We start from the raw sequence: 7142 nt of genomic DNA, 5'->3' as shown, positions 1-7142 counted from the left end.
TTGGCAGTGACAGAGTGAAGTACGATGAATCAAACAGGGGCTGAGGGGTCAACTCAGCCTTTCACATTTCAGACATAATTTTCAGACAAAAATATCCGCTGGAACAATGACAGCATCTCCGTTCGCTCCTCTGTTTATCCTGCTCCTTCCTGCCCCCGTGAATCTACGAAACGTATGTATTTTCTCTATCTCTGAAAAGAAAACTTTTCGTTCCAGAGAAACAAACCAGAGAACAATGAGAAAATGTGTGTGTGTGTGTGTGGCAGTGACTTTTATGAAAAGGAGAAACTCTCTGCGACTTTGGATCTGGTGTGTCACCAGCTCAGAAAACACTGAGGGGTCAAGTCCCAACACTCGGGCTTCTACTTCTCTCCCTCATAACTTCCCTCTGACTGAACAGATATACGAAAGAAGAAGAAAGAGTGAGTGCAAATTCGAAACTAACACGGCAGGTCCTGCGCCGCAGCATCACTGTCAGTCGTCACAGACTGATTTTCATTTTCATTTGACATCATTAACCAGAGACAATTTGGCGGCAGGACACAGTGACTGCTCCGGTCTACGGTTGTCTTTCATCTCCTTTCGAGATGAAAGGAGATGAAAGAAAACCGTGATCATAAAAAAAAATGAAGATGATACTTTTTTTTTGATCAAATTTCATTCTTAAATATACGGGGACGGCTCGGGTCTAGGGTTGTCTTTCATCTCCTTTCGAGATGAAAGGAGATGAAAGACAACCGTGATCATAAAAAAAAATGAAGATGATACTTTTTTTTTTGATCAAATTTCATTCTTAAATATAAACCGAGTTGTCGGTTAAGGTTAAGATTCAAATTTTACTTTTTAAGTCAAAGGTGACAGACGAGGCTGTGTGTGACTGATTCACTGTCATGCATCACTGTTAAAACTGATCACAACATTTCCAGATCAGAATCCTCCACACACTCGGACACACACTTCCTAATCAGATAGGAGGATTTTAAAATGTAAATTAAACTGTTGTAAATTGTTTTTAACTGTATCATGAAGCTTAATAATAAATAAAATTTCCTCTGGATTTATAAAAAAAATATATATACAATAATTGGAATTTAGCAATTATTTAAAAAATATTTTTCAGGGCTGAGTTTGTGAAGAAACGCATCATTACCTTTATCTTCTAAGAAATGTCCATTTGTTTTTTTCCCTTGTCATTTTAGATCAGAGCTTATCACTTATTCACACTCACTTTGACAAAATTAAAAAATAATAATAATAATCCCTGAATGGTGAAACAAAACCTGCATTTACGACACTGACGTACTGACAAACGTCCCCCTCTCTCCCCCCCAAAGAAGCTGTTTTAAATGGCAATATTATCATTTCTATCCCCTCTCGTTATCATAAAGTCTTAGTGCAGAACAGAGGTCGATTCATCACAATCATCATCACCATCATCATCATCATCAGAGAACAAAATGGCAGCAGCTTCTTCTTCCATCTCACAAGTTTATAGACACACTTGTGACTAAATGACACCAGTTTAACTTCATCCCACTTGTCCGCGCGCGCGCGCACACACGTACGATGATGGAGCGTGTGAAACAAAACTTTGTCTTTCTTCCTGACTCAAAACTCAGGTGAACTTTCGAAAACAAAAAAAAAAAAAAAACATTAAATCCATTTAAAAAAAACCCCCTCAAATTTCAAATTTAACACTGCTAACAAACTGTGCAGATTTGTTAACAATTACTGTGCGTTTTCGCCCCAGACCCAGCGTATGGAGCCCAGACCCCAACCTTTTTTTTTTTTTTTTTTTTTTTTTTAGTTTAGCCACTGGGTTATGTTTAACGAGCGTCGCCACCACTGCCGCTGCTGCTGGTAATTGCTCTGTTATTTTCTAATCATGGCAGGGGGAGACACGAGGAGCCCTCCCGCTGTGGCGAACCCGCACAAACAAGTGCAAACACGCACACTCACACGTACGGTCCCGCTCCTTACCTCTTACGGATTCCGGTGCGGTGCAGTGTGTAAACTCCTGCGCGTAAAACGGCGTATACGGAGAAAACAGACGTCGCTCGCGTTGCTCTCGTTGTCCGGCGTCTCCTCGTGTTTGTGTTGGATGTTCACGGATTTGAAAAATGTCTTTTGGGACGACTTTGAACAGCGTCAGCTGCTCTATGCCCAATGCGAAGCTGCCACTGAGCTCCGGTTTGAAACCGACAAACGCCGCTCCGCCACTTCGTCGCTGCGCTCCGTTTTTTTTTTTTTTTTTTTTTTTAAAGGCTTTTCTGTTATAAAAGTAAACGTTCAAACTGATGCAGCTCCTCAAATATCATCATCACCACCACCAACATCCTCTTCATCGTCAGCTGTCTGGCACCGGGGTTTCGCGGTGAGATACTCTCCAATATTCTCCGCGCTTCTTGCGGTATTTGCAGCTGAGGGGGGAAATTAAAAACTGGAGGAAAAAAAAAAGGAAAAGGCAGCGGAGGTAGCTCCTGCAGCCCCTGCAGCGGTGTGAACTGAACCTGCTGTTCGACCAAAATCTCCTTCACCCTGATCCAACTTTTTTTTATTACATCGCAGGTGATTTTAATTTTTTTTAAATCTCTTTAAGTCTTCTCTATTCTGCTTCAACAAAACTACTTTGTGACGGGCCTTCAACCTTCTCCCAAAAACAGTTTTCATTAAAAAACCAGCAACACTCTCTCACTCTCTCTCTCTCTCTCTCTCTCTCTCTCTTACACACATAGAGCAAACCGTCGCGGTCACACGCACGCACATGTTCACTCGCACACACGAACGGTCCTGGTTTATGGGGGGGAATGACTCCCCCCCCCCCCAAAAAAAAAAAAAAACCCAAAATCCAGCTAAAACAATTGAGCTCGAAACTCAGAAAAGTGAAAGAGCTTTACCTCGCGTGTCCGTGGATACCAACCGGGGTCTGTGCGTGCGTGCGTGCGTGCGTGCGTGCGCGTGGAAAGTCCAGGAGAAAAGAGTAATTGTGCGTCTTCCCCCTTTTCGTGCTGCGTCCCGAGCGCCACTCAGGGCTGGTTTAAAAACACAGATATGACGTCCATCCCAGCTGCACTCTAACCCTGTGTTTAATGTAAACGTATGTGTGTGTGTGTGTGTGTTTGTGTGTGTGCGCAGGAGAAAGAGAGAGAGAGAGAAAGAGCGAGAGAGAGAGAGAGTGCGCGTGAACGCGCACGCGTGTTGTTTGAGAGAAAGCGTGATAAGCTCAAACCGCTCCTCTTCTCCCTCCTTCTCTCCTCCCTCTCATCCGTTCTTCACTCTCTATCCCGCAGCGCAATAAAGAAATGATTTGATGGCAAATCAGCGGAGCGTCAATCTGAAAACGGCTTCTTTAAAAAAAAAAAAAAAAAGCAAAACAAGATTTTGAGGTTTCTTCCTCAAGTTCAAGTTGGCACAACTTTTACATTTTCCCAACGCGTCAAATCGACGCGTTTTGAGAGAAAACCTTAATTAAACTTGGGAGTAAAATGTAGGTGCGAGGCTCTTACCTCACAGGCCGAACTCCGCTGCCCCTTCTCCTCCTGCTGGCAGAAAGGTTTTCACATTTGAACTGCCTCTGCACAGAGGGCTGGGAAGTAAGAGGAGAATAAATAATGCAATTACAGAGCGAGGTTCAGTGTCCCGGCGCTGACAAAAGCGTGGAGCTTTAAATGGACCCTTTGTTACGGACGGGATTATTTCGTGATTACGGCAGATATAATGGAAACGGTTTGGTTCATAATTTGATTTATTTTATTTTTAAAAACTGCGAGGGTCCCGCGGTTCCTGTGATGAAAGTGATGAAGATGAGAAGGAGAGGGAAGCAGGAGTCAGAGGAGACGGCTCTGATTATTCAAAATGTCGAAGCGACGGAGATGTGACACTGACGGAGATATCACACACACGCACATACGCACATGCACACACACACACACACACACACACACTGGTAACCTTTCGGTTATGAAAGCCTGTTCCTAATGAGGAAGGAGCTAATTTTTGCGGATTAGGTTGAGATTAAAAATAAAAATGAGTTAAGGGAAATGGATTAAGTTTGGCTTGTTAGCGGAGAAATAATAACAATAAAGTGTATGAGTGCAAATGGATTTCCAAATGTTCAACATGGAAAAATAAATAATTTCCAAAGACATTCAATTAGAAATGAATAAGATAAAGAAAATAAGATAACACACCTGACAACAATTAATATGTTTTTTTTTTCTTTTATGTTTTTTGTAGAAGTGTCTTAGAAGAGGTTTCAGAAAGTCATAGATTTGGGATTAAGATCTGAGTTTTAGTATGGATTATATAAAGGACGGATTCAATGCAGCTCATGACAAGAATACAACTTTAATGTTACTGTTATCCATTATTATTATTTAAATAAATAGATAACAATAATAACATTAATACTGTGATTATTATCATAAATCTTTAAATGATTAGCAGCATTGCAATTTAGGTGATTTCTTTTTTTTAAAAAAAAGTTCAAATAAATTTAAAACTTTTGTCAAACTTGACAAAAGTTCGTCTCATAAAAGTCACAGAAAAAGAAGAGAGAAAAAGCACAGTCAGTACTTGGACCGTACCAGCGAGTTTCACCCGACCATCTTTTAACGGGATGACCTGTAATCTCGATCTGAATACAGAAAAAAGTCAGCCATTAATATGTTCTATACCTGGGCCAGACATGAAGATAGTTAGAATAAAGCAGTGTTTCCCAATCTTTTTTTCTGGGGACCCATATTTTAAAAGTGAAACCTTTACGAACCAAGTTAACAGACATTATTTGTAAACCCCTGGGAAATGATGCAAGACGACCCCCACAAAAAAATCTCTTGCGTCGCACCTGAGGGTCACCACCCAGTCTTTGAGAAACAGTGATATAAAGGGTTCTGGACTTGTTCTCGCCATGTCTAAGAACCAAACAACTTCCTCATTCCTGCCGTTCGTGTCTTCAACTGAACGTCAACTGACAATGCTTGATCCGTCTCCAGAACTTCTCAACTTCAGAAGACAGGAGGTCAAATATTCTCTATCAAATTTCTTCCTCAAAAGTGAATTTATGAAAGTTGTGACGATGGGTACGAGTGCTTCAAAGATCAGAAATGCACACGTATTTGTGAATCAGAAGGAAACAACGGACGACAGACCGATACACGGTTAGCCGGGACGGATGTCATTATTTCAGTACCGGTTGTTTGGGTCTGTTGAACATTTTGTTTTATTAGCTCAGGCGTGGGCAAACGTTTTGAGTTGCAGCCCACGATTGTCCTAAAATTGAACAGGGGTGCTGGGTCGGAAGCAGATAGTTGGAGCATTCTTAACTGAACTAAGATAAATCACATGTAAATGTCATGCACAAAGGCTAAATTGCTAAAATAATTGTATCATTTTTTACGCCATCTATTGGGGAAATGTGGGTATTGCATGGAAAAAGGCAGAAGTATAATAATAATATAAATAAACTATCAAATTTGGAAAAGTTTGGCGGGCCGGATTAAGAAGCTGAATGGGCCACATCCGGCCCCCAGGCCATAGTTTGCCCATGCCTGTATAAGGTCAATGTTTGAAAAAAAAAAATCAAACAGAGTGGGAAACATACATACATACAGTAGCACATTTAAAAATGGTTAGGTGTAGAAATGTCAAACTGCAATTTAAGGAACATATTTTGTTAAGTCAAAGAAAAACTACATACCTTTCACCTCTCGACTTGGTTGTTAATGTTAAGCTGTGACTCAACACAACTACTACTGTACTTCAAAAAGCACTGTGTGACATTAATAGGCAGTCTGAATATCTTTTATTTCCTCCTTGACACACACACACACACACACTTGTCTTTTTAAAGATAGTGCACATTCATTATTCACTATGAAAATCTGATTCTCATGCTGCTCTTTTAAACGTTTACACGCAGCTCACTTTGATGAATATAAATTTATTCTCTTTTTTTCTCGTTCTACTAAAGAAGAGAGAGAAAAAAAAATCTTCTCTTCTCTCTCACCGAAATTAGCATAAGCATTTTCCATCAATAATATTGCTATCTCTATGGCAGTGATAGCAGCAGGAGCAGTGGGGTGTTCCTTTCTCTGATTCTCCATGGATCAACGCCGCGTCATCGCCTCCTTTTACGCCCTCCCTGCAAAGTCAAGTGATTCTTTATCGCCTGACAGGCTTGACAATGTGTCGGCGATGGGAAAGCAGGTCAAAAGGAAGTTGCCATATGGACGTAAGCATGCAAATGTACCACAATAAACAGCACTGGGGGGTCCAGGGTGGAGGGTGGGGGCCGTCATGGTCTCAGGAAAATCATCATTGCCATGGATCATATATGACAAGAAAGAACTATGTGTCAGAACATGTTCAAGGAAATAAAACCGTCCGAAGAAGAGGGAGTAAATACTCACGTAATAAATAATTGAAGCTATTTTTTTATATTAATATTGCAACAATTGGAATTACAAGGCACATTTTGCCATGTGGGCTAACATTTAGATGTGGGGGTTGCCAAATGTGCCATTTTTGCTTCATATTTATTTAACTTGGTATGGTTTTTTTTAAGTGATTAACTGGACGGTTCATCGGAAATGAAAATAAGATACAGTATCAGTTCTAAACTAAAAGCAAGAACTAAAAGTAAGACATTTGAATTCTAGTGTTTTTTTTTCAATGTCAGAAACAAAGTTTTGTAAAACATATGAGTTCCAGTTAAGCAACAGAAATAATCTGAAACCTTAGTTGTTGTTGGCAACAGAAATAATCTGAAACCTTAGTTTTGTTTTTGTTTTTTTACACTTTCTTTGTAATATAATTAATGTCACCTAAATGAATGCCTAATCTGTGTTAGAATTTGGGATTTCAAAGTTCTAGTTATTTCAGGATTGTTGCTGATGGAAAGTGTAAACACAGACAGCAAGAGTGTTTAATGGTGATGTATTTTTTTTTAGCTCATCAACAGGTGCAGCAGCAGCGTCACATTAATCCTCGCCTCCTCTGGGAACTGTTTTACTTCTCCATCTGCATTAATGCTCGTAAATCCTGATGACTCCTTCCACATTGGCTCTGATTCCACTGCAGTCAATTAATTACAATCAAATTCCCACCGTTTTTTATTTATTTCTTTTACATTTTTCCACACA

The 7142-nt window shown here is 40.1% G+C and overlaps 1 protein-coding gene across 2 annotated transcripts in view; it reads right to left on the bottom strand.

The window, feature by feature from the left end:
- znf536 (zinc finger protein 536) overlaps positions 1-4231 on the bottom strand; it is a 231126-nt gene extending 226895 nt beyond the window's left edge. For both annotated transcript variants that reach the window (XM_017032457.2, XM_025055399.1), the window contains exon 1: positions 1981-4231. The gene's annotated coding sequence lies outside the window, so the exon portion shown is untranslated. The remainder of the gene's footprint in view (positions 1-1980) is intronic.
- Positions 4232-7142: the final 2911 nt, after the last annotated feature.

Source organism: Cynoglossus semilaevis, chromosome 5, assembly GCF_000523025.1.
Source record: "Cynoglossus semilaevis isolate Cse_v1.0 chromosome 5, Cse_v1.0, whole genome shotgun sequence".
In the NCBI taxonomy this organism is placed as follows: domain Eukaryota; kingdom Metazoa; phylum Chordata; class Actinopteri; order Pleuronectiformes; family Cynoglossidae; genus Cynoglossus; species Cynoglossus semilaevis.
The sequence above is the reverse complement of the archived record's forward strand: the minus strand, read 5'-3'. Positions and strand labels throughout refer to the sequence as shown.